Here is a 27657-nt window from a genome sequence, read left to right on the forward strand (position 1 = left end):
TCAGACATTTTAATGAGACAGAAGAAATGTCAGTATCCTGCAAGTCTCGTATGCCTTTTCCCTTGAAAGCTTTTCTAATTTATACATTTGCTCCTTATTTCAGTTCTTGAATACTTTACTGCCTCTTTATACATCTTAATTTAATTTATTTCTTTATAAAATAGCAAAATTTAAAATTGCCAGTAAAGAGCAAATGCATACATTGGATAGCTAACTAAAATAGTAAAAGTTTGAGTAAGATTTTATTTTTTACTGCATTTTGTTGTGCAGAATTATCTATTTTTTCTTTATTTCAGATATGTAGCTTATTATTGTGCATGGCATAGATTCAGTCATATGGTACTTCTGTCGAAATTTTGACAAAGCAGTTAAACAGAACAGTGGATAAAACTGCAAATTAATTGAATGGATAGACTTGGGTCTAATGCTTCTTTAGCTGTCATTTGCTTGTTTTGTTCTGCTTAATTTAGCTGCTTTTCAGCTCATAAACTTCAAAGTCAACCCAAAGTCGAGCTCAAGGAGGATTCATATGATGCAAGCAGGCCCGATTAGCCTGAGAAATATGAGCAAGTCTGGTATCTATGCAGTCTGCACAACTGTGCTGAAGATGTAAATATTTATTTTTTGTCTCCTGTGTTTGGGCTCAAAGGATTAATCTATATTATGAAATTAAGGAGGAAGTTGCTGACATTCAATATATAAAATCACTACTTTTAATATCTTAAATAAGGCATCTGTCTGATGGGAAGGTAATTTAGAGTATCTTGTGATTTATAGTAGTCTGACTCATGAGCAGTGGTCACAACTGAAACTGATGTTTTGTTTCATTACTGTGGAGTATTTTAGAATGGCTTTTCCCAAGTGGGTTTTAAGAACAATGTATCTGTTTATTCAAGACTGCTAATTTATACTGTGCCATACCATAAGCACTGCTGTTGATTGCTAACTGGTCGGATATTAATTGAACTTGGCTTATTCCAGGATGGTAGATAATAAACCTTTTAAGTTCCAATTTACATCTCAGTTGTAAAGCTCTGATGTCTTTAAATCGTATGGAAATGGAATCTAAACCTTTATAGAAATCTGCAGTGGTGCTCTTTCCTCATACTATTTCCTGTTGCTTCAGTCTACATTACACAGAATTCTTCCTCGGTCTAGTTTTCTTTGCTTTCTTTGACTGTGTCAAATCAGAACATGTCAGTGCTGTTCTGCTAACCCACACTAAAGCACTTTCCTTACTCATTATTACATTTAAATTGCTTGTTGCTCACCAACATCTGCTGCTCAGTTTCTGAGCTTAAAATATATGGTGTAATAGTCTATCCTATCCTATGTTGTGTTGTTTTGTTGTTTTTTTTTTTTTTTTTTTTTTCCCCTGTAAAATGTGTCCTGGCTACTTAAAAACTGCAGATGTTTTGGTATTTCAGATCTAAGCAATATATCCCCATATATGCTCTTTGAATCTGTTTCTCTTTTGCAAACAAAATTTTAAAATTACTTTCACGCAACATGAAAGAGACAGTTCTGATCGCTGTAGTTGTGCTAGTCATTAATAAAAACAAAACCATAGAAATAAATCCTAAGACAAACACAGTTTTGATTCTGCAGTTTGATAGGAAGAGTAGAAAAGGAAGGGTAGAAAGGATGCAACAGCAAGAGTATTTCTCTGGAGCTCCTGTATTTTATGTCTTGGATGAATAGTATGACCACTGTTTGAATAAGGAAGATGCGTAGAACTGTCACGACACTTGTATGTTGTGGTTTAGGCCTGATTGGCAGCCAACCACAATGTAGCAGCTCTCTCTCCCTTCCCCTCCCGCAATGAGAAGGGACAGAGAGCCAGGCTTGAGGATCAAGATAGGACTGGGATGGGGAAAAATCCCCCTTTTATGATCACGAGCAAAAGGCAGACTCGTTAGGGGAAGGAAAAAAAGAACATACATTTATTACAGACACTAACAACACGTAACACCTTCCCCCCACCCCTCCCTTCTTCCCAGGCTCAGCTCTGCTCCCGATATCTCTACCTCCTCCCCCAGTGGCGCAGGGGCAGGGAATGGGAGGTGCAGTCAGCGCTGCCACTTCCTTCATCTTCGGTGAGGGGAGTGTCCGAAATTTGTTCCTCCTGCTCCATCGTGGTCCCCCTCTCACAGGAGACAGTCCTCCACAAATTTTCTCTGACTTGAATTCCTCCACGGGCCGCAGCGTTCCCCACACTGCTCCATCATGGGTCACCAACTTCCTCTGACTGGATTCTCTCCCACGGCTGCAGCCCTTCCCGAGCTGCTCAGGCGTGGGACTCCCCCGCATGCTGCAATCCTCCCAGCACTGAATTACAGCAGCGGGGCTACCTTTTCCATGAGACCCCGGCCTTCTTCGGGCACAGAACCTTGATCTTCATGGGTGGCAGGGGGGGGGCCGCCCTGCCGTCTCACCACAGGATACAGGGGGGTCTCTGCTCCAGCACACCTCCCCCCCCTTTCTTCCTCCGTTCCTCCACTGACCTTGGTGTTCATGCAGCTGCTGCAACTCCTCCTCACAAGTCCGACTGCACGTCACCACGTCCCTTCTTAAATACATTATCTCAGAGGCGCAGCCGATTGGCTTAATTTCCCAAACAGAAGTGGAGCTGACGTGGAGCTGGGGGAGCTTCGAGAAGCTTCTCACAGAGGGCCGCCCCGATAGCCCCCTCCCCTGCCACCAAAAAACTCCACCACTCACTCAGCTCATGACATTGTAGTAGAAGGACTTTCAGGTGTCAAAGTCTTCCTTTCTCAGAACCTGCTCTGCTTGCCCCGATGGGGGTCCAGCATGGATGTTCCCTTTGATACTCGCTGTAAGGAGGGGTCACTGGTGGCAGAATCCAGAGACTCTCCAGCATGGGCAGCTGTGGCTCTGAAAGATACTATCCTGGTGTTAACATGCCACTGGTACAGCTATTGCCATGGAAGTTTTGATGCTGTTAGAAAGGTGCTGATATGCTGAAAACTTGGTGTAGCATGGGTGGCCGATAGCCTGGGTTCTGTTGCCCAGCATCCTCCCTGATCTGAAACCAGCACTGCTGCCTAACTCAATCCTTCATTTTGAAATCCAGCTGCAGTGTTCAGGTCCAACAATGAGGAGAACAGTGGACCTTTCCCTCTTTGTTGAATTGGTGGTTTTCTAATTGGAATTTCTAATTGCTTCTTATTGACTTGGATCAATGGCTTATTGATATAGGAGCTCTTTTCTGGCCTGAGGTGGGCAGCTGGGCCACAGGGCAATGGGATGGGAGGAGGCCAAGCTGAGCTGCCCTGTTCCTCAGCTGCATACTGCCAGCACTGGAGCGGGCAGGCGTTAGGCCCCAGGATTTTGGGATGTGTGCAGCAGCCATTGCCCCAGGCATTGGCCATTCTCAGGGTGAGCCCAAGCTGATTGGTGAAGGCAGGGCCTGCACACCTCCAAACACCGGGGTGAGCCCCAAAGCCCAAATGGTGAGTGTGTGGACAAGACTTGGCAAAATCTTTGGGTGCGGAAATAAAAGGGATGAGAAAGAACTCCCTGGTTCCCGAATGGACGGCCTGAATGTGGGGTTGTGCTCTTGCACCCTGGGTTGTGGTGGAAAAAGTGTGGAAACTGGAGGAACAGAAGTGTAACCTGGGAAACAATGAAATTGCTCCCTGCTGGTCATTGGCACTCTGGGGAACTCTGATTTTCCTCCTCCCAGGGTGGTGGGGACAGATGGAGGAGAGCAGATTGATCCCACTCAGCGGAGTGGGATAAGGTAGTATGCCTGCTGACGTGACTTTTCCCCCCTCCCCACACACACATCCACCATGCCGGGAGTGTGCGACCTGAGAAGAGTGTGCAAATGGCGAACAGGGGAAAAGGATCAGTCATGGGGTTGGTGTGGTGGGGAGGGGGTAGCAGAGTCAGAGGGAAGGTGCTGGATGTGCAGTGCAAACTAGAAGCAAAACAGTACTGGATTGTGGATGATGCTGTGTGGGGAAAACAAGGATGATGTAGAAGAACAAAGATGAAAATGGGATAAATCCATCTGGACATCTCATCCAACACACAAAAAAAAAAAAAAAAAAAAAAAAAAAACAACAACAAAACCCTTGTATTAGTTTGTCAGGTGAGAGAATTACCAACATGTGCTGATCATGTCAGCAATGACACCTAATCTGTCCCTTAGGAACAAGGTTTGGAGTTTATAATAGCTAAAAGTTCACACCATGATGATGTTAACTCCCATAATCTCAGCCTATATACACATTGTACATTTTTAATTGGTGTTATCTGTCCCCAAGGACAAGAGCAGAGTTTCATAGATGTATATTAAGATTGTGATGATGTCAAAAGTTGAGTTTATAATCAATATAGCTTCAAACAGTTCTTAAAGTACATGTTTCACAGAGGTGAGGGATACAATGTATTGGACATAAATGACAGAGTGGGTGACACAGGGCTTGCAGTGGTGGCCTGTGCAGGAGCATTCAGTAAACTGCCCTGTGCCAGTTCTAGCTGGCTCTGAAACTGGAGTAAACACCCCATCACCTGCCAAAAACTTCAGCCATTTGGGGAGTCTGTGGTACACCTGCTCAGACACACTGAAGAAAAAGTAGCAGCCACTAGTGGCAGGAGACGTGTGGAGAAGGTCCTAGTGAGACATGCTGAGTAGACCCTCTGGAAGATGCTTTTGGTGAAACGTAAGGGAGGGATTTCAGGGATATATGGTAGACTCCTGAGGTATGTGAGGGAGAACCCAAAAGTTTCAAGAAGAGAGAAACTGAAGGACTCATCCAGGGGAGACAGAGGTCCTAGCCCTGGGCTGCACAAAGTGAGCATATCCAGAGCCTCTGCAGACCTACTTCCCTTTCTTCCCATACTCTGCTGTCTCTTCTGTGGGACATGGAGGTCATGTAATTTATAAAACTGCACATATATATGTGATTAAAGTGGTTTTGTATCCAAGTCCATTTAGTCTCCACACTGTCAATGTGATGTTAAACTATGACAGTGAATGTTTAAATAAGAGGTAGTAATAATTTCTCGGAGTAGTAAAGGACACCTCTGTCATATGCTGCGGGACAGAAGAGTATTAAAAGCCTTTGGACTAAGCAGTTGGTCAACATTAGGTGATAAATGGTAGCTTGTTAAAACATACTGGATACCTTTAACTAGGCAGAGACGCTACGTAAGAGGGAAGGAGAGGGGTGAATAGAACTCAAAATTACCAGCAGCAAGGCAGTCATAGGTGGACAGGATTTCATAGCATCAGTAAAGTTAGTTTAAATAGAGGAGTGATGACAACGTGAATGAAAAGGAAAATGTTGAAATAACTTTCCTAACAGAACACAATAGACCTGAAGGAAGAGAGATTGTAGTGGTGGATTTCAAGTTATCTATAAGCATTTGCCTCTTGAAGACATATTAGCTGGCTGTTTATGTATTAACTCTTGCAGTGTTGCTCATGAAAAGTTAAACTAAATTCAAGGCTTTGGTAAGATTTCATGCAAGTTGTTGTAAAATCATAAATATGATGGCTCTTTATAATTTGTTGATGTTTTCCAATCACCCTCACCCTAAAATGTACATACTAGCACAGTGAGCCCTAATGTTTTATGCCTACAGCATTAAATCAAGGGATTATTTGTTTTATTTTTCTCATAAGATGAACTCTGGTAAAAAATGAACAATTTTGTAGTCTTGGTGAGGCCCCAGTAATCCACACAAGTGTTGAACAACTTATAGGAAGTTTCAGTTGTCCCAGGAATCCATACATTCCATAGTTCAAGCAATTGAAAGAACTTGCAGTTGTTCTGTTGCTGGCATCATTAAAGTTACTTTGCTTAAAAGAATGTGTACTATTTAAAGGGTAGATTGTTCGAAAACTATATGTATTATCTAGCCTATACACTTTATGACTAGAAGGTGCCACTTTCTTCAGACATTCTTTGAGCTTCAAGACACTTTATACTGTTAACAGAAATCTCATGGTACATCTGTCGTTGTTGGTTGGCTATTGGAAAAGAAAGTGGAAGACAAAATGACACCAAAGCATTTGTGTAGTATCATTAGACAAAAAAAAAAAAAAAAAAAAAAAAAAGAATGAGTGTAGAGTGAGGAGTATAAAAACTGCCTTTGAGTTTATACTTTCCAAGAAGAATTGTATATGCATGTCCATTTGTACAAGTGGTGTTACGTGCACACTGGACAAAGTTAGCAAGATAAGAGCCTGAATCATACCAAAGTATATACAAACATGGATCTTGGATTTTTGTTGCGAGATTTGTTTTTTGACATTACTTGACTGAAAAGTTTCAGTTTATAGTCATCCAAAGAGAGGAAATGACAAGGTAGAAGATGCTGTCAAATCTCTTGTATTGTATTAATACTAAAAACCATTTTACAACTAAGTAGTCTACCTAACTTGTTGGTTGTATGTAGTCCTGTCATCGTTAATTTGCAAAATATATGATTTGACCAATGCTATGAATTAATCTAAAATAATCTCTTTTTTTGTGTTCTAGGTAAGAGAATATCAGGTTTCTCACTATAATCAGACTACATCAAGGTAACATATTTCAGGTATCTGAAGCCTATGATGGGACTATAATTGTGTGTGCATGTATGTGGACATCAGATTCTCTTGCATATGAAAAATGTCTGAATCAGTAATAGATTTGGTTTCCAAAGGAAAGGTAGTCATCTTTAGTAAATCTTTAGCAAACCTTGAAAATCTAATAGAAATAATTATGTTCCGTGCTAGTCTCATTTGTTATGTTCTACTTCTCTTCTGTGAAAACTATTTAATTCATGTTATCATACTGGATGTATTTTGTATGTCTGTATGTTTGCAAAGGAAGACTAAGACAACAACATGGTCACTTTGTGAAGTTATTTAAAAAATAAAGTAGGAAAAAAAATAGTTTGATGCAAATAACAAAAAAGTATGGAGTTGCATAGGTAGTTTACAATATTCAAGATTAAAGTAGAAAGATTCTGAAATACCAGTGTACCAGAAGTACAGCGTACTTGCTTCTGCTTTTAGTTACTAGATGTAGGCCAACATTTTGCTAAAAAGTGGAATTGACACAGTTTGCAATGCTGTGTAGACTAATGTGCTTAAGCATCCAAAATATTTATATAACCACAAATTATAATCTACTAAATCTCAAAAAAAAAAAAAATTAAAAAAGAAATTCCCACATTCTTTGTTGTTTCTTTGGTGTTTACAATGTTAAAAGAGGACTTCATCCAGCTTCTTTGTTTTCTTTGATTGTAAGTTAATATTAAATATAGAAAACTTTTTTTTTTTAAAAGTTGTTTTCTTTTTACATCATTGCTGTTAGTCAAGATTTATGGATATGACTTCAGTCAGCGTCTTGTATTTTGAACAGAAAAATGAACCTCATTTATCAACCTGCTTATTGAATAAAATACAATGGATTCCTTATGGTTAAACAGTCAGCAGTGGTTTCTGCCAGGATTCAGTACTAGAATGTCTGTCACCTATAGCTTTCTAAGATTTTCCTGGAAAATTAATTAAAATTGATATGTATTTTTCCCTTCAAGAATATTCTGTAGTTTTGCAGTCCTTGATATGGTAATTTTCCGGTAAGAGTAGTGTGTAGTATCTTGAAAAAAATCAGTACATTTATAGAAGTCTTTTTTTCACTTATTGTATCATATCTGTAAAATACAACTTTAAAAAATAGGGTAGTGCTGGTGTATCCTTGATACTGTTGTATTCACATTTCAGCAGCTGAGATCTTTTGTTGTCAGTATCTAGAATGTTGGATGCTGGGATACGTAAAATCCTACGCTACACAAAGGCAAGTAAACAGCATAAATCCTTTACTGCTAGACAGAATGCTGTGATGAATCAAAATGGCTTTTTAAAGGTAGGGTTTGGTGACATGTCCAGAGATTTCAAGATTATTTAGTTTATAGTAGAAATCACCCAGAGTTCTGTCATGAATAACATTGGGATGGGTGTATCTTTCCTTGTCCAGCTGCATTCTGAATGCCTTGTCAATGCCATTAGATCAGCATAAGATTGATAGTTATTTGATATAGTAACATCTGTTGTTCTGTGATGTACTTTCAGCAGATGCTCTTACTTTAAATGTAATATGCTATTTGTTTTAATCTTGAGCATGTTACCTTTAGTAGATGAATGGTAGTAAAGTTGCAGTGTGGGTTTTGAAGCCATCAATTGTGTATCTCTGGTCAAATTGATATCTGCAAATTGTGCAGAACATCATTAAGTTTAATAAGGATGGCAGTTGGAACGGTTTCTGATTTATTCCACAAATTGGCATACAGAATTCTTCTGACTGTGGGATAATTTGTGCTTTTATTTGTTCTTATTTTTTTTCTTTTTCATTTTTTTCTCTCACTTTTTTGCTTTTTCTTTTTTTCTTTTTTTTCTTTTTTCTTTTTTCTTTTTCTTTATTTTTTGTTTTTCTTTTTCTTTCCACCTCTCCCTGCCCCCAGTAGCCATTCTTTCTTGTTCCCAGTGAATTAATGAAACTGCATGGACATGTATCTTATCAGAACTAGAAGACTGTTCACAGAGTTTGTCACTGTGTTTTTACCTGTCACACTGTATGAAGAGTTGTAATGAGAAAAATGTCCAGTGCTGAAATCTGTGGCTTAATGGACTTTGCATGTATAACATGCTGGCAAACGGTCTAGATAAAGATAATTTTAAGACAATCAGTGTTTCCAACTTTACATAAGTGCATGATAGTATTTAAGATCAATAAAATGGTGATATCATTGAGTATTTCCCTAGTCAAGAAAAGTTTTGGTAAAAAAATTCTCCTTCTGTAGCAGGAATATTAAAACCAGAATATTGTAGAATGCAATGTTCTTAAATATATTTCCACATCAGGCATTCCATATTTCTTGGTATTAATAAGTCCACTTGTGAATACCATTTCCTTCTTTCAAGGACTGGCATGCTATTACTTCTATGCAAATCCTGGTTTCTGTTACAAAGCTACAGCAATCAAGAGATTCTCATATAATGACAGCACCTGCTGAATGCTGTTAAAATTCTTCAAACATACACGGACAAAACTGTAGGTAGCTGTAGATATTCGCTTTCATATTGCTGGCTGCTTAACCAGTATGCACTCTGAAGTTACTTTTCTGTTTAATTTTTTTAATAACTGAAAAAATGTTTAGCATTAATAATTCTGCATGTTTATATTTTACCCAGAGATAACACAGGAAGTTTCATATGGCAATGTAGCAGTTCATTTTCCTGTCTCTATCTTCACCCTAAGTGTCAAGTCAGTATGTTTGTAATACCTGTTCTGAGAATATTATCTTTCTTAGGGTTCTGTGGAGAACCAGAGAATTTTATAATTTCTTTGACTGTGAGAGAGCTCAGTCCAGGCTTCATGTGGGCATTTCTTTGACAGACATTAACTCTGCTTCTCCATCAAATACCTATTCATTTTAAGTAATAAGGTCTAGCTTCTTGGGCTGAATAGTGGTCTACCATACCTATTGTTGTGGATTAAACCCAGCCAGCAACTAAGCACCACCCAGCCTCTTGCTCACCACTCCCCTCCAGCGGGATGGGTGGAGAGAATTGGAAGGATAAAAGTGAGAAGACTAGTGGGTTGAGATAAAAAGAGTTTAATAATTGAAATTTAATTATGATGATGATAATAATAATAGGTAAAAGGGGAATAACAGAGAGAAATAAAATTCAAGAAAGACAAGAAATGCAAATTAAAACAATTGCTTCACCACCAACTGACTTATGCCCATCCAGTCCCTGAGCTGTGCCCCTCCCCACCCCCCCCAACCTTCCCCATAGTTTTATTGCTGAGCATGATGTCATATGGCATGGAATATCCCTTGGATCAGCTGTCCCGGCTGTGTCCCCTCTCAACTTCTTGTGCACCCCCAGCCTTCTCATGGGTGGGATGAAAAGCAGAAAAGGCTTGGACTCTGTGTAAGCACTGCTCAGCAATAATAAAAACGTTGGTTTTGTTTTATCAACACTGTTTCCAGAACAAATCCAAAACATAGCCCCTTACCAGTTACTGTGAAGAAAATTAACTGTATCCTAGCCAAAATCAGCACACCTGTATGGAAAGAGATGTTATCAAAGCTCTTAAGATATATTTCTATGGGTCCATTAAGATTAATAGAGGTTTCTGAGCAGTTTGATGAAATAGCTAATCATAAACATATTAACGCAGTATAGTGTTATATGAAGCTACATAATGCTTAACCAAAACTCTCTGGATAATTTGTGACAAAGGCTATTATAATCCATTAAACCATAATCTCCAAGACAATTATCAGTCAGTTTTAAGTTGTGGCAACAGTGTGTGCTGTAAATTATTATATGAATTGCAGATATTCTTGTTTTTTCATATTGTTTTCATGTACACCTACAACATTATAAACAGCCTTTTTATATGTGAGGTTACATTACGGCAAATTGGATTTTTGTCTCTATACCTATTGTGAATGGAGGCATGGTCTCTTTGTGATAATAATGGGTAGAGATAATGGACAATCCCTTCTTTTACCTCTGCATCCCTCGTCTAGGAAAAAGTAATTGAACAGAAGACTTGACTTCACCAGTAAAATAAAATGCCTTCAGTCTATGAGCTTTCTTGCCAGTGCAGGGATTAAATGAAATTTAGGACTATAAGTAGATTTATCAGGTTAAAAGCATACTGATTTTTTTCCCCCCCATGAACTGTCTAATGCAATGAATGAGGAGGGAGTTGTGCAGAAACACTAATATATCATTAAGTTGTTAAAGCATGCACTTGTATTAAATACACATATGGAATCAAATAAAAGATTGTGGAAAAATTATTTTTTTGCAAACTTTCTTTTTGTAATTTTTTTTTTCAAAATTTAATTATCTTGTACGATAGTGTGTGTGCATATTTCTTAAATTGATCTCCAAATTCAAGACTTTCCTACAGTAGATGAACAATTTAAAAGGGAAGAACGAAGTTCCCAATTGTCTGTGATAACACATAAAATGAGAAAAAATTAATTATATCTTCAAAAGTACATTTAGTTATTATTATGTGGCTTTAATAAATAATTACTCCTTCCCTCATGCGATATAGGGTCTTCTGCAGTTCTGACATAAATAATATTATTAAGACATGAAATTGAAAATATATTTTTCACAGAATTTGTATGTTGTACAGTTACTTATGCTGTAGCTTTACATGTTGTGATGGGCAGCAATATTTACCTACTCCTTAGATTGCTGGCAAAGTAACTCAAAATCCTCTTTCAGAATTCCTCCAAAGCAATGCCACATTGCATTGTCCTTGACACAGGACACATTATTATCTCATATTTTAGCTTATAATGACAGACCATAAAATCTTAATTCATGTACACACAAATCAATAGCAAGCTGAAGCAAAGCTCATTTCTATAGTAATCAAATTATTCAGTAAAAAAGCCAGCAAAATTACTCTACTGTTGTGATAATAATTAAAGAAAAATATATTATGTTGCAAATCATACAATTTTAGCAGAAATCAGCTAGAAAGCTAAATCAAAACTGTTTTCATATCAGTCAAACATCAATTAATTTTTAACCAGATTATTTAACAAGAAACCTTTAACATTAAGTTGCTATTAATGCATTAAAAAATAAATGAAAATATGTTACTTGGCAGATCATAGTGTTTCAAACCAAAAAGCAAGTTCTGGTGGAACACAGTCAACTAACATTTCCTCATCTGAGTCATTCAACTTCTCATCAGACCTCTTTCTATTCCTCTTGATTTGACTATTCAAAAATTTCACTTCTGTCACCCAGTCATAAAAGATATATATTTCCCTTTTTTTTTTTTTTTTTTTTTTTTTTTTCATTTTTGGTTTGACAAAGTTTAATTTCAAAAACAACAGTACTGTAGTGCATTCTAGTGCTCCTGCTCCATTGAAAAACAGGTTGTTGTTACTATGGTTCTGCATAGGTGACACTAGTAGTGAAGGCTCAGATCTCAGATGAAAATGTTCAAGCCAAACATGTAATGTGGGTACATGTGATGGTGATTGCTAGCCTATGTTAAAGTCTGTGCCTGCACATTTTATTGATGGATAAAGATCATTTGAGAAGGCATAATCCCATTAACACCACACAGTCATGTAACTGTGTGGATGTTCCCTTAAAGTCAACCATGTTGACTCACTCTATGTAAGTCAATAATGTAACTTACCTATTCCCATGGGTATTTATTCCATTCTAAAAATCATGATACCCAAGTTCCCTATACAATAGAAATTAGAAGATCTTTCTGTGAGGTGCTTTATTTTCTTCTATCAAAGTACTTTTGAAGTAGTGGAAGAGGAAGTCTAGATTTGTTTTGTCCACTTATAAATTCATTAAAAACCTGAAAGGCTTATGTAGGTACTGACATTTATCATCTCCTTCTGACCTATTTCTAAGTCATTGCCAAATGCCTAGCACTGGATAGAAGTACAGATGTTAGAACTTCTACAAGAATCCAAAAATAAGTATTCCTATGTGTCTGAAGGTTAAAAGATGACTCTTTCGTTAAATTAATATTTTGATATTTTTCTTTCTGTAGTTATTCTGTATTCAATTAATGCTATAACCCGTCATCATCTTAGACTTCTTCTTCTTGCCACCAAATGTTTTGCCTGCCTTCTTATGAAACTTGAAGTGCAGGAGGACTTAATGAATGAGTATGATTTTTAACTGCAAGCTTATGTGTCTTTATAAAGAATGAGGCTTAAATTCATGACTAAATATACATGGTTAAAATCAGTTCCCACAAAGGAATTTATTTTTTCATAAGTCCTTAATTGCTTACTCTTGGTAGCAATGAATGTTGATATAGTCATTTAGAAAATGCCAAGTTCAAGAAGTCTCCCATCATTATTTGGGATTTTCAGTGCTCGATCAATAAAATTAATGTGGATGAATATGGAAAGTATTTTAGCAGTATTTGCCTAAGGACGTGTTTCTTGACAATTACTGCTGTTCATGTGGAAGATGAGCTAGAGAATAAAATAAGTTGTAAACAAGTGAGTGAATTAAATGCTGTAAGAGACCCAACCTGCAACTTTTAAATTTTATACTTCAGTCTGAAAGTCTACATACCCAGAGATTTTATTCCAGAATGTTTTGTTTTGTTTTGTTTTGTTTTTTAATAATTGGCCAAATATTACAGGTGTTGACCAGAAATATACCAGGCTGTAAGAAAACCTACCAGTAATCGTTGTACTATTAGAAATCTCATGAGTTAATTGATTGCCATATTACCAATTTTGGTAGTAAAAGGGATTATTTTTCCTTTTTTTTTTTTTTTTTTTATTTATTATTCTTCCCTTATGTTCTGCTCTAAAAGTCACAGCAATACTCACTGCTGGAATCTCTTCTTGAAAATGCTTCTCGTTTGTCTTTGGAAAGAATTATTCTATAAAGAGTTCAGTTCCGGCATAACATGAAATACCAAGGAGTTGGAACTTGGAATGTGGCAATTATTCCTTAAAAGGAAAAATATGCATTGGGAATTAATAGCAAATGTACCACGTTAGGGTGCAAAAAAAAAAGTAAAATAGTTCCACCCTCTATTCACCTTTCCTCATTAAGTACTCTTTACTGGTATTTGCAAAGCAGGATGATCCTAACTCTATGCAGCAGGCAGAACTGACAAAGAAGTGAATGAAAGTTCCTCAGTGATTTCCAGTTAATCAGTCTAATTACCTTTCACTCCATTGCAGTGGCAGCATCAAGCTTATGAGGGAAAATTCTTCAAGAAATATCCTGGTTTCTCCTGTTGTACTTTGCATTCTTCACAGAAGCTCTGCTGCAAAAATTCTTTTTAATGTATGCTTTATCTCATTAAAGCAAGTCCCTGAAATTATAGAAGACCTGAGCCTATGTTTAGGCTTAACCTGTTTTGATACTCACTGAATGGACAGAGGCATGTACTGAAGCACTTTCCTGAATTGGGGTCTAGTAGTGAAGATGGAATTAAACACATTGACCCACTGAAGCTCATAACTCATAAAACAATGTAAGAACTGAGTTCAACTCCCTGCTCCTTGCAGGTGTCATCCTGTCTTCTTCTCCCATTACCCTCCCAGAGGGTAAATCTCTGGAAGATGAGATAGTCTGGAATTGAGCTGCCATATTTTAAATTTGACCACCAATAACAAGTTTCCAGTTTTACAGTAGACTTATTGAATCACTAGAAATGATGAGGTAGAGTTTTTAGAGAGGCCATACTATCTGTTCCCGGTTTGTCCACATTTAGTTTTTATGGCTACATAGTAAAAACTCACATAACAGTCATTGGCTAATATATCTGTAGATACGTTATCTATGTTTTATCTTTTTATATAACTCTACAACCTTAATTAATATCTCCTGTTTTAGAGACAGCTCATAGAATTTTATTTCCTCCTTTTTACTTCTGTGGCACTCATGCTTCTTGCATGAGTCCAGCAGATGTTTGCCTATTGCATCTTTAAATCTATTTTTTCTGTCATCTTAATTTTACTGTGATTTGATTTAATAATAACAGGGAGAAGTAAAATATAGTTTTTGATAATGATGCAAACTGTCAGAGGCTGAAAGCTGTTCACAGTAAACACAATTGCATATTCTCTTATATTCAGAAGTTAGAAGAGGGTTAGTCTACAACCCTGTAATCAGAGATCCTTGTCCTTTAATCAGCCTTATCCCAATGTTTAGTTAGTTTTAACACTGTTTTTGAAAATCGATTTGTAGATCAGTGTAGTGGTTTGATCTCAGAGGGCAACTGAGCACCACGCAGCTGTTCACTCCATCTTCCCCCCCCCCCCCCCCCCCCCCCCCCCCCCCCCCCCCCCCCCCCCCCCCCAATACTGCGAAGGAGAAAATAAATAAAGGCTTGGGATTTTAGATAGGACAGGGACAGATGAATCATCCATTACAGTCATGGGCAAAAGACAGACTTGTTAGGGGAAGGAAAAAGAACATGATTTTAATAGAGACACTAACAACAACACTTAACAGACAGACTAGGACAGTGAGAAGCATTACCACATCTTGAGAACACCTTCCCCCCACCGCTCCCTTCTTCACAGGCTCAGCTCTGCTCCCAATATCTCTAACTTTCCCACCATCCCTCAGTGGTGCAGAGGACAGGGGATGGAGGGGTGCAGTCAGTGCTGCCATTTCTTCCATCTTCAGGGTGGGGTGAACTTCTGGAACTTCTTCCCCCTGCTCCAGCGTGGTCTCCCTCTCACAGAATACAGTCCTCCACAACTTTTCTCCAACTCAAGTCCCTCCCATAAGCCACAGCATTTCCCTCACTGCTCTGGCATGGGACACCAACTTTCTCCAGCTTGAATTCATCCCATGGGCTGCAGCCCTTCCTGAGCTGCTCCAGCATCGGACACCCCCACATGCTGCAATCCTCCCAGAGCCGAACTACAACATCAGGGGCTGCTTTTTCCCACAGGGTCCTGGCTGCTTTTGGATATGACCACCTTAATTGTTTGTGTGGGGCCCCTCAAAGGCCATAAATGAGTGTCTGCTCCACCATAGACTTCCATGGGTGTCAGGGGGAGATGCTCTGCCGTCTCACCATAGGATACAGAGGGGTCTCTGCGCCGGAACACCTCAATTCCTTCGCTGACTTTGATGTTCACATAGATGTCACAACTCCTACTCACAAGTCCAACTCCTCTTCCCAGGTCCCTTATGTTATCACAGAGGCGCAGCTGATTGGCTCGGCCTTGGTGCAGAGGTGAGGCCGACTTGGAGGTGGGGGAGCGGAGCTTTGAGAAGCTTCTCACAGGGGGCCACTGCTGTAGCCTCCTCCCCTGCTACCAAAAAACCCCACCACTCACTCAAACCCAGGACAATGAGTAAAAAAGCCTATGCCATAAACCAAATTATTTGTTTTCTCCTGAGGGATGTATTAGATCTACATCTGTCCCCACAGGTAAAGTCTTTGTTTTGCCCAACATCTTTTCCATTCTCTTACTTCTAAGCATGTTTGCACAGGCACATACGGAATCCAAATAGCAATAATCAGTGTAAAAAAGGCTACACCAAAATGCCTCAGGTGCTCTATTTAGATAGACTATGCATCTAAATGGATTTAGATGTAATATGCACTTTGGCAAAGTGCCATGACTTTCAGACTTAACTGTAGAAAGATTCAGCAATGACAAATAAGCGGAGTTGGAGAAGGCAAAGAAATACAGATTGTCTTTTTGTGCATGCTGAATTTGGAAGTACCTTTCATTATAATATTTTATTTGAAATGTAGAATGCTGCAAAACAGCATGTTCTGTTAACCATTAACATTACCAATACAGGCTCTTTATGTGGCATCTTCTGTGCTTTGTGTTTGATTCAGTGGTGGTCAGTTTATACACAGAGATGCAGGGAAATCTACTTGGGAGTTTTCCACCCAGCCTGCTGGTCACCCATCACACCGTACATTGCACTTCTGTCCTCAACCATCACAAAATTTCTCATTAGAAACTAAGGATGATGACAGATCCACCGTCTCCTTAGGAGGAGAGCTCTGCAGCAGCACTAGACCCTGTGCCTAACTGATTTATAAACTAGTGTCTCTGAGACCCCAGTTTCCCAAGAGTGTTGAACTCTCCATGTCATAGACTACTCTCTGCTTTACCTCAGAGACCCCAAAATTCCTGTTTCTTCTCTTTTTTTCCTCCTTAGCTTCCTTGGTGTAGAAAATGAACCTCTACCAAAACCTGGAGGATTTGCCAAATCTGCAGCTGTCTTAAAAGACGGAGTGAGCCTTTGGGAACTATAGGAGACTTGAGTATGCAAGTCTGTTGAAATAACAATGTTCTTTTTAAAGACCTATAGACACATGGCAATAATTTGGTCTGTCATACACACATTTGTGTATGTAAGTGTGTCATGTGTCACACACACTTAAATTACACAGCTAGCTGTTGTCCCTTAGGGTGCTGCTTAAAATATTAATAATCCTTTTCATTTAAAAGCTTTTGAGAGAAAAACCTCATAGTTCATATAGTATATTTAAATAAATGACAATTTTGTTACCTTTGTGAGACCTCTTAATTCAATATAGAATGATAAACTCTATTTGTTGTCCAGTTTATACACTTGTATATTTCTACAGAAAATCCTAGTAGATTTTGTGAATTCTGTTGTTTCTGCCTAAAGTGCATATCATAAACAGTGCAGAAGGCCAAAGTCCCATGTAGTGTTAATTGGCACAGCTTAAGTGAAGCTAGAGAATTAGTGGCAAGCACCAGCTATGACCAAACCATTCTAACGAAGCAACTTGTTTTGAAGTGATCTGCATAAAGAATGGATGCATAGCTTGTCTTACTATACACTCAGTACTGCCAATGTCTTAAACTTTTCATTTCAAATTTAGTTGGGTATTATAAACTTCAAGTCACTGATCAGTAGACAAAAATACAACTCCTTAATTTTTTGCCCTGAAAATTAAGTATACACAGGATTCTTCCAATGCTCCTTTGCTGTATTTTATTCAGTAAACTGTGAGAGAGATGCTTACATGTTATGAATCTGTAAAACTGCAGTGTTCACTGGGAAGCTATCTGCATCTTGTGGTCTTTCTCAGTTGAGATTATTACCTGTAATTTGTGATTTATTAAAATAGTGGGCAACTACAAGATAAGCATATTCTAAGATGAAAACTGGCCTATAATTTCCGAGGAGTTGTAAAGGATTTAGGTCATTCTTGTTTGCAGATATGTAATTCTGAAGAAATTAACTTAGCGAACCTAATTTACTAGGACTTGTCATTAAGTACCTGGTGGCTAATTGCCTGTGGTAAAGCTTTTTTTTTTTTTTTTTTTTACCCTAAAGATAAACCCTGATAATAAATAATAAATAAATACAAAAAATTATACTCCCTTAATGAATTGTTTATCTTGAAAATAATAGAAAATATGATGCATCCTGAATACAGTTATAAAAACATCTGACCTGTATAGAAGCAAGCTTTGTTTCAATCAGAGGTTTCACTGAAGTCGTATTTTCGTTATTCAAATTAGTGAAGACTTCAAGAGTTGCTGATATTTTTTTTTTTTTTAGTAGTAAATATCTTTGTTTGGTTTTAAAAGAGGTCAGCTGTCTTGTCATTCTTGTTTCCTGACTTGTTTGTTGTTGATGTTGCTTTCCATCTGTGACCTAAGGAACATCCTTCAATTTCTGGAAATATTGAAGAAATCAACTACTCACATGCAGAGCATTTACCCTCATGCACCTTGCAAGTCCTACCTTTGGTGGTAGAACTTTTGTGATTTACAAAGAAAATACATTTTATAACTTTCTGCTTTTACTGCCAGTTTTTTTTTCTTTGGTTATAAAGTGCCCATGTGCACATGCAGAGGTTCACAGACATTCACCCATCTGTGTTTTATTGGTCAGACTATGTCTGCTCCTTTGACAAATACTGACATGAACCTGGAAAAGTGGCACTGTATAAGAACCTGGATACTCTGTCCTGTTTTGAAGTGTGTATGTAAATTCAAGAACTCCTTTTATGCACAACTGAATACTTTGCTTTTTTTTATTACATTCAGCTCTCATCCATTAAGTCATTTATTTCTGTATTAAGTCTGGCACCAGCTGTTAATGATAAAAGGAAAGTGAAAGTGAGCAATCAGAGAAACATAGGTGCATGCAGCTTAAGCAGCAACTTTGTTCTCTGGAAAAATGATGTGACTTTGTAATAGTAGATTTAGCATGTCTGTTCTGTAAAACAAAGTGACTCCTGTAGTGAAAAGTTCTCTAATGGAAATGAATGTTGTTTGTTCTTTAGGGATCTTTGTTTTTTATTGTTGGTCTAAACTATTTCTTGAAGTATCCAGGATAGGTGGTACTTATGAGCACCCTCTGTGTGAATGTCTGTTACTGTGGGGAAGGCAGGGAAGAGGAAATGAGTTTGTCTAATAAGGATGTTTACTTCATTCTCTCAGTGAGGCTTTTCTGCTGGAGAAAGTGTTGGAGGTTGAGCTGTTCAGACCTTGATAGGTTATATATCCCCTCAGCTCCCATTTAATTAATGGAAAAGAACTCTTAACAATATTTTGGTTTGAGAATCTTCACAAGAAGAGGTGACAGAAGCTGAGCCTATTATCCACCTTACCCTGTCTGTAGTCTTTTATCTTGTCTGCCTATCAAGCACAGAGTCAGTGTCTCATCATTCCCCTTGCTTCACGGTACTGTCCCACAGGGTCTGCTTCAGTCCTGATATGGGTCAATCAGTCATGGGATGGATTGCTGACTACACTGCAGGAGGTTAAAATGTTTCCCAGGGTTCATTGGTAGGATGAGAGAAAGGAAGCAGGGGAAGTCTAAGATAACATGCATTAGTGCAGAATTTCACTCAAAGGGGTATTTTAATTTAAATGCCTCTATTAAGAGTTTAATAGAGTTGTAGCTTCTATCCCCTCTGTGCTGACATGTAAGTATTTTTCTCCCCCTGTCCTTACTGTTTACACTCACTTCTTTCCCTCAAATGTCTTTTTTCTTAGGATTAACAGAGATACACTTGAGTTGTTGCATATCTCTTGTAGGAATTAAAATCTTAATAGAAAATATTTTTACTTTTAGAAGCAAGTGTGTGAAATAGCAATGCTTAAAAATGAAAGAGGAATTTGAAATCTTCAAGGGCAGCTTTGAGAGCAAGCAGTATGTAAAGTTGTGAGTACTTGTAGGAATAGGATGGAAGTAGTAAATACACAGGCAAAGAATAAACATTCCTCATACCTCCTTGAAGATAGAGCCAGTCATCCCTCACTGAAAAGAAACCTGAAATGAAATTCAGTTTCTCTGTAGAAGAGATAGCGGAAATAATAGGCACTGCAGGAAAAACAACTTGCAGGTAATATTAAGATTGTATGAAAATGTAGAGGCAAATGTTGACAGAGGCATATAAATTCTACAAAAGAAGTAGTAAAGACTTAGTAAAGAAGCCTGGCAAAGTGTCACAGAAACACAACATTACTGTAAGTGGATAAAAAGAATTCTTCAAATTAATATATCCCAACAGGTTCATGATTTTTCAAGACCAAATCTAAGATTCCTATTGTATTCAGAAAAATGTTTTTCATATGGTCCTTGTAAATAGTGATGATTTCTGTATTAGAGAAATACTGATTCTATCCTTAGCTTCCCCTCCAAGCATAAGACATCTGTAAGAACCCAAGCATTAACTGGCAGTCTGGATCAAATGGATAAGAAAATTCTGCAATGCTAGTGCACTCAGTTACTGTGTTCAAAGTTTATTCTAACTGTTGAATCATCTCATACATGTCTGTGTGTGTATATGCATACATTTATGCTTATACATACACTCATAAAGTACCCTTAAAAAACAGTTCTTTGTAGGAGGCCGAATTTGATCCCATTCCTGTAATGATTCTTGAGAGAGAACCTGTTACTCTTTGCACTAATGGTAACCCTGGGAAACAAGAATGGAATTAAACTTCCAAGTGCCTTCCCTGGTGTATCTAACCAAATTCTGAACAGTTATAAAAGAATGGCAGTTTGGCATAGGGGATTTGAAGTCAATTGTTCCTGCACTGGCCTATGTGTCTATGTAACGGTGCAGTATTATCAGGTAGATTATAGAATGGAGTGAGGCATTACTCCATGTTTACCAGTCCTCTGCCTTGTTTGTCACACAATGTCAAATATATATCCTTAAGGAGAATATATGCGTGTTGTAATTTTGGTGAGTCTTCATACTACAAATCAGTAGCATCCCTGGCATACTGAGATACAGGAGCTACAGGCTAAAGTCTTCTGCCATTAGGAGGGAAGTGAGGGTTGCTCCTTTTTTAAACAGAAGTGTAGTGGGGTGAATTGTAACATAGGCTCAAATCTTACTTTTAAGCAGCCTGTTATCATAGAGTGTATGCACAAGGAGTAGTGTATGCACAAGGAGTGGTGCATGCAGTTGCTACCAAACAAAGTGAAGAAAATAGGGAATTTGTTTTCAGATCTACAGGTGATGTTAAAATTCCAGGTTACCTATTCCTGTGCCTAAAGCTTGCCTTTTTTATATTTGATTTTTATAACTTCCTGTATTATTTGACATCTCCTTCCACAACTTTTCTTTTTATTTCTGAGGATAGAATTTTGACTTTTCATAAATTATGCACCTATGTGAACTAAAATACTGATGATTCTTGAATCCCCTACGCAAAGCCAAACCTGTGCAGTTAGCACTATAGCTCAACTCCAGCTGGCTAAAATTTCTGTATTTAAGTGAATTCATATTGTATGTTAGACTTTGTGTTTTCCAGTGTTATGTTGTATCTTTAATAAGTTCTAGTTCTCTTCATAAATAAAAGACTGTCTTTTTTTTTTTTTTTTGTAGACAGGAGCACAAGTTACAAATTACAGTAGCTGAATCCTGCTACACTGTAAATCAATTGTAGGCAAAATAGATTTTCCAATTATTGACTAACTAAATCAGCTTATTTTCACTGTATTGTTGTTTATACACTGGCAACATCTTTAAGCAGGAATTAACCTGTACCCTTGAAATTCCTACTGTCTAATTTGTAAGTGCTACTTTCCTGTGATATTTAAATGTAGCCTAGTGTTTTATTCTTTATTTTTATCAGTCCTGGTAGATCTATTAGTTTGATGTCTCTCTCTTTTCTATATGAAGCTCCATGTCACAGTTGCTTTATGTTTCAGTGAGGCTGTAGTTCTTCAGAGAGGCCAAGGGGTAAGATCATTTCCCCTCCACCAGGTTTTCATTGATGTCCATGGCATTCCATGTGTGAATGAGGATATGCCTAACTCATTCTACAGAATCAGACCAGAAGCTTACCCTTGGAATATAATTTGGCCATTGTAAGTGAATTTCCCTTTTCTAGGACAGATCAGAGGCTGCCTTTGCAGCTGATGTATAAGTAGCTCTGTAGGTTCCCTACAGAATGTTGCAGTGTCATATCTTACATGCTGTGATCCGTCAAGGGGGTAAACATCATCACTTCTTCCGTCTAAACTACTGTATTAATCAGTCAGGGTTTGAGGGCTTTAAAAGCTATCTCTGTGATGTATGTATATATACACACATATGTTACAAAACGTAAGAAAAGTCCTCTGTTATTTGAAGTTCAGTTTGTATTTACAGACTCTTGCATTTTATGCAAATGATTCATTATACTTTAGAAAAGGATTATATTAATTTGATTAATTTTTTACCTTATTTAAATCTTATAAAATGTCACCTGCCATTCAATTTACACACCAGTTATAACAAAACAACAAATATTACAAAGAGGTGAAGCATTAAATTTCTCCTAATCACAAGGCAGTTATGACAGGTCTCAGTTTATGCACACAGACATTGCTGAGTGTGCTGAAAATATGGAGATATTTTTTCTCCCTTCACAAAACTCATTAGAATCAAACCTTTGGTTTTAAATGTGTATCTGAAAATATTTGTCACGGAAAATAAACACACTTCTATAAATTTTCTTATGAGGCTCTGAACTAGATTTGATTTTTTAATAGATAGAAACAAAATATAAATAAAGTGCAGAATATCTTGAAAGTTTGGTGGTGGTGGCCTTTTTGCTTTTTTTTGGTAAGGGTACGCTTTGCTGTGGACTTTTAGAAATTTTGTTTCTGAAGCCTGATGTCTGTTGAGAAGAAATAAATTCCTTCATGCCTTCATTACATAGAAATGTAAAGTATTGTATCCTCATGTGTTCCTTGGTGCATCCAGTGGGTAGCCCATCAGTGCCATGACTATGAGAAGGCTTCTCCCAGCTGCCGTTAGACATCCATCATGCTTTACTGTAGAATGTCTGTTTGAAACCTGTTGAATTTAGCTTATTTTCTGTGAAAGATGGATATTTTTAAGTGTTAGTCCAGTATTTAGGTCTTAAAGATCTAGTCTCAGTTTACCATACTCATTTGAGACTGGGCAGATAAACTATACATTGCTAAAGTTTTACTTATTATGACATAGATGATTACAGCATTCCCAGAAAATTTGTGAAAGGATGATTTTTAAAGTTTTCAAATTAGTTTATATTCTTCTAGTGTGAGTGGTGTACAATTCTAGTCTAATAGTATTATTAGTGTGATTGGTTCTTTACTCCATCGGAGGCTTGAAAATAGATTTCTTTTAGTGATAGGCCTTACTACTATCTCCTGTTGAAAACATTTGCATCTCCAAATGTTTCCTGACACTGTCAAAGCACAACATGAATTAGAATTTAACCTTCATATGTACATATATAGATTTCTGACCACATATAAAATGCAGGTGCTGACTGAAACTTTCTCAGGTTTTTTGAGACAGTCATTCTAGGTTTATGAGTGCTTTGTGCATTATTTTTTTCCTATAATAATTTACTTATATCACAGAAACTATGAGACAGGTTAGAATGACCTTGAGTAGAAAAAAAAAAAAAAAAGTAATATGTTCTTAGTTAAATATGCATTTGAAAAAGAATATTTCAAATACCATTCCGTATGAGAGTAATGTCTACCTAGATTAATAGTTTTATTATTAATGGCTTTAGACTATATTATATCATTTAATTGATGTTTATAAATAGCTTCCTTCCCTGTGGTTATGAAATATAACATTTACCAAACTTCTTCTTTGATGGAATTTACATATGGCACATCATGATGATTAAAAGCCAGCCGTCTTTTCACAGCATGGCAAGAAATAGGATTTGATTTATCTTCATTTCTCGCCTACCACTTGCTGTGACTGTACTTTTGAAATTTTAATATTCTCATTTCTCAAAAGGAGCTTGTTATGTAAAGTATTATGTAAATATCTTTTAAGCTTTGTTTTTGGCTTTCTATGTAAAAATTAGTAATTTTAATGTGATGAGCAAATAAAGCAGGAAGGTGGGAATGAACAGCCTTCTTAGCCAAACATGTTTTAGTCAAAAGAAGCCAATTTCTACTTCAAAATCTGAAAGAATTTAAGTACAGTGTAATATGAACTGTGGGTACCAAGTCTCTTTCATATGAACTGTTTAGCAATTGATGAATGAGTGGCTTGAAATGTGTCATTTCTAGATTTCCGTTCCTAACCTTTTATAGATTAGTGCAAGCACAATATGATTTTCGAAGACAAACAACAGAGCACAAGCTTGTTGCATATGGGCAGACAGATCTCTTCTTCCACCCTCCTTCCTCACGCTCCCCTCTTGCCACTGCCTCCCCAGTAGCAAATACAGTGCAAGGTCCATACCTCGGGCTAGTCAGGCTGTGATGTCGTCATCTTTATGGTATGGAGATGCAACAGCCTGTGTCTGCTACAACAAACTGCATTTTGAAAGAGTAGGGATTGTGTATTCCTGTTGCATCTGCTCAGACTTTAACACTCTCCTTTTTAATGCTGGCCTTCCCGACACAAGAGATTTGATCAAGGTGTTCTTCAAAATTCTGTGTTGTGCTGGGAAAGTCTAGTATAAACCTCTTGTCTGTCACCTTCTAATTCTTTTTAAGCAGTTAAGCACCTGCTGATTTACTGAGGTTACACTAGGATTTTTACTTTGATTTTTCTCCATATTTTAGCTTAGTTCTTTTTTTTCTGTTGTTCAGTTCAACAAGGGAGCTAAAACTAATTTAACTGTCCTCTTTTTCCCTCCTTGTGAGACTGGCTGTGCCTACTAAACACTTGTTTCTTAGTAGAATGAAATTAAAGACAAATTAAATGTCCTCAATGCTATGATTTGGAAAATGGAATACAAAACTAAGTACCAAATTCAAATAAAGTATTGTCTAAAACTGTGCAGACAAAGAAGGAATAAGTATAACAAGGCCAGGTAAGGTATATATAGCTCTGACGGTCTGAACTGGTGAATATAAAGAAATATTGTCCTCTTTTCAAAAAAATCCTGCTTTATTACACCTTTAGAAAATGAGCAGAAAAAAATATATCCCTCTCCTAATTTTTTAATAGGATATTTCATACACTTGTCAGTTTTCTTTGGTAGTTTTTAGAAATTAGTATGTGAAAATGAGTAATTGTCAGTTCTAAAAAGAACAGATAAAATCATTTCAGTAGTACCTTGCTGGGGCTACAGAGCTGGTTAAGATAGGGTTTTTCTTGAAATGCTCTCAGGTCCTGCCCCATGAGATATTGTACATCCTTAAACCCCGTTGGATCTGAATGTTAAAAAGGATTAAATGTTCTGCAAGGCAGAGTAAGTGACTTCCTGTCTCAGGAAGAATAAACATATAAAACTAGTGCAAAATGTATTTTTCTTGCTCTGTGCATTGTTATAAATGCTATTTGTTGTGATAAACAATATATACAAATAGATTGCAACCACATTACCACGACTGAAACTTGTTTTGCTAGCTATAGGAGAAAAGAAATGAGGATTAGGTAGGACTTCTTGGGATTTAGTTTATAAACTGTAAACTGTGGCAAATCTCCATTTAAATAATTCTGGAAGGAAGCATGACACTCCTGAGTTTCAAATTCAGAAGTTTCTCACTTGCTAGCTGTGTCTGCAGTAGTGAACTCGTGCAGTTTCCAAAAAAATATTAAGCAACAGGCTGCTCTACCAATAGTAAGAGACGTTTCTGATTTCTAACATGGCGATTTTAGACACTCTGCATATTTTTTTTCTTTATCGTTTCAATTAAACAGCAATACAGAAGTCAGTAATTAAGCAAGAAAATATGAGGTGAACTATTCAAATAATTAAGCTAGTAAATAGATTGCAATTTATTATTTGTCTTTAACACACACTTTCAAATCACAGTGAAGACTTCATCAAGCTATTGGCTGTATAATGGGGAATTATATCAGACAGGTGTAATTTAAATATTTTTTTGTATCCGAAGGATATACTATAAGGAAAATAAAACAGTATACATGATTTATGGCTGATCTTTCATAGGCCTGAAAGAGCACTGTAACAAAGAGAAAAAGCTTTTTTTTTTTTTTTTTTTTTTTGTAGTCACTGTAATTATAGAAGATGCTTGTTAGGATGTTGATCTGAAGAATATTCAATTTCTGTGCAGGTATTTTAAAAGTTGTTATATAGTGCTAATGTTTAAGCTGGGATAAATATCTTTTTATTCCAATCATACAGTCATTTTTTGTTAAAACATAAAAGCCAGCTTATCTTTGTCTTGCAGAACAGAGTATAATTTGTGTTTACCATTACTGAGGAATGCTGTAATTATACTTGTGAAGATTAAGACATTGATGAAAAATGAGAGGCCTTTCACTGCATGTGCCAGGTAGGGCATACACTATGCAACCATGCTCATGTTGCTCCACTGCTGATCTCAGACATGCCCTGTTCTGATAGAGAATTTCTGTGCCTGCTTGCCTGATCTTCTACTAAGCAGAAACCATTGCTGCAGTGTGTCTGATAATGTGCTTTTGTATGTAGGAAACAATGGAGTATATATGTGGTCTCATGATGGCAGGAATAGTAAGAAACAGATGGCTTCAGTTTATCCCTACAGTGGGTACCCAATGAGCAGAAGTGAGTTATATTTTGCATTGTTCTCATAAATCTGTTTCACTGCAGTTATTCAAGATGTGACTAGGTTCATAATAACAGTAGCAAAATCTGTATAAACAGAGCTAAAAAAAAAAAAAAAGAAAATAATTTTGTGTCTAATTTTGAATTTGTTAAATGATTGCTAGATATGGGCAGTGTTTTTCAGAACATCTGTTTAATGCTGTTAAAATAAGAATATTCCCTAGCTTAGTCATAGTATGGATTCATGGTAGCTGACAGCTATCCTGACACTTGAATGTATCCCTGGTGTGTAACAAAATGATTTTTATTTCATTACTTTTCATTGCGATATAAGCAATGAGTGTTCTGACCTTACAGATACTTGGTCCAATCTGAGATGCTTAGCTGAAATAAAACTGGTTTAACCTATGGCTGAGCTTCAAGGCAAATGCATGCCAAAGAGACTAGTGCTCTGAGAAAATTCATACCAGAGATCTTTGTATAAACTAATAAGGCATTTAGTGATTACGAGGGGTGTGTGTGTGTGTTCTCATTTGTTTAATATACTTGTAAGACACTTAGAATAATTAAAAAGGTAGAGAGGAAAGAGGAAATAGGCTTATCCTGCTTTTGGGAGCATGTGAGGTACTGTTATAGTTGCTAGCAGTCGTTACATCTAAATGTAATCTCTACCAATTTGTTGTAAGAGTTTTACATTGCAGTCTTTGCAGTTTATGTGGACCAAAAAAACATAATCTTATGTGCAAAGCAAGGAGTTTATTGTTAGTCTAACTGAAATCTTGTCTAATCAAATAGTTGTTATTATTTGAGTTTACAAACAAAGTAGAAGAACGATATTACACACAAAGTCTCAAAAATAATACATTTTAAGTTGTTACATACACTTCATAATATCTTCCTCTTTGCTCTGATGTTATACCTACCTTCCAATTTCCTTCTGGCTTCCTCAACAGCTTCAGTTGTGCTCAAGCAGGAATGGAGGTAAGAGTGGGTTGCAATGAGTCATCAGCATCTTAAGTCATTTACTAGGACGAGTATGTTACAAATGCTTTATTTCCCTCCCACTCTAGCATTTCTTTGAGGCCAATTTAACACCTTGCTGTAACATGATGTATACCTTGCTCTGTTTTCACTGTTTTACAGTCCCGCATTACA

At 37.1% G+C, this 27657-nt stretch overlaps 1 protein-coding gene across 3 annotated transcripts in view; it reads left to right on the forward strand.

The window, feature by feature from the left end:
- The window catches only part of CADM2 (cell adhesion molecule 2), a 684646-nt gene that overhangs the window by 307832 nt on the left and 349157 nt on the right, over nt 1-27657 (forward strand). The gene's annotated exons all lie outside the window — the stretch shown is intronic.

The sequence above is a fragment of the Tyto alba genome, unplaced genomic scaffold (genome assembly GCF_018691265.1).
Source record: "Tyto alba isolate M040663 unplaced genomic scaffold, T.alba_DEE_v4.0 Super-Scaffold_14, whole genome shotgun sequence".
NCBI classification, from domain to species: domain Eukaryota; kingdom Metazoa; phylum Chordata; class Aves; order Strigiformes; family Tytonidae; genus Tyto; species Tyto alba.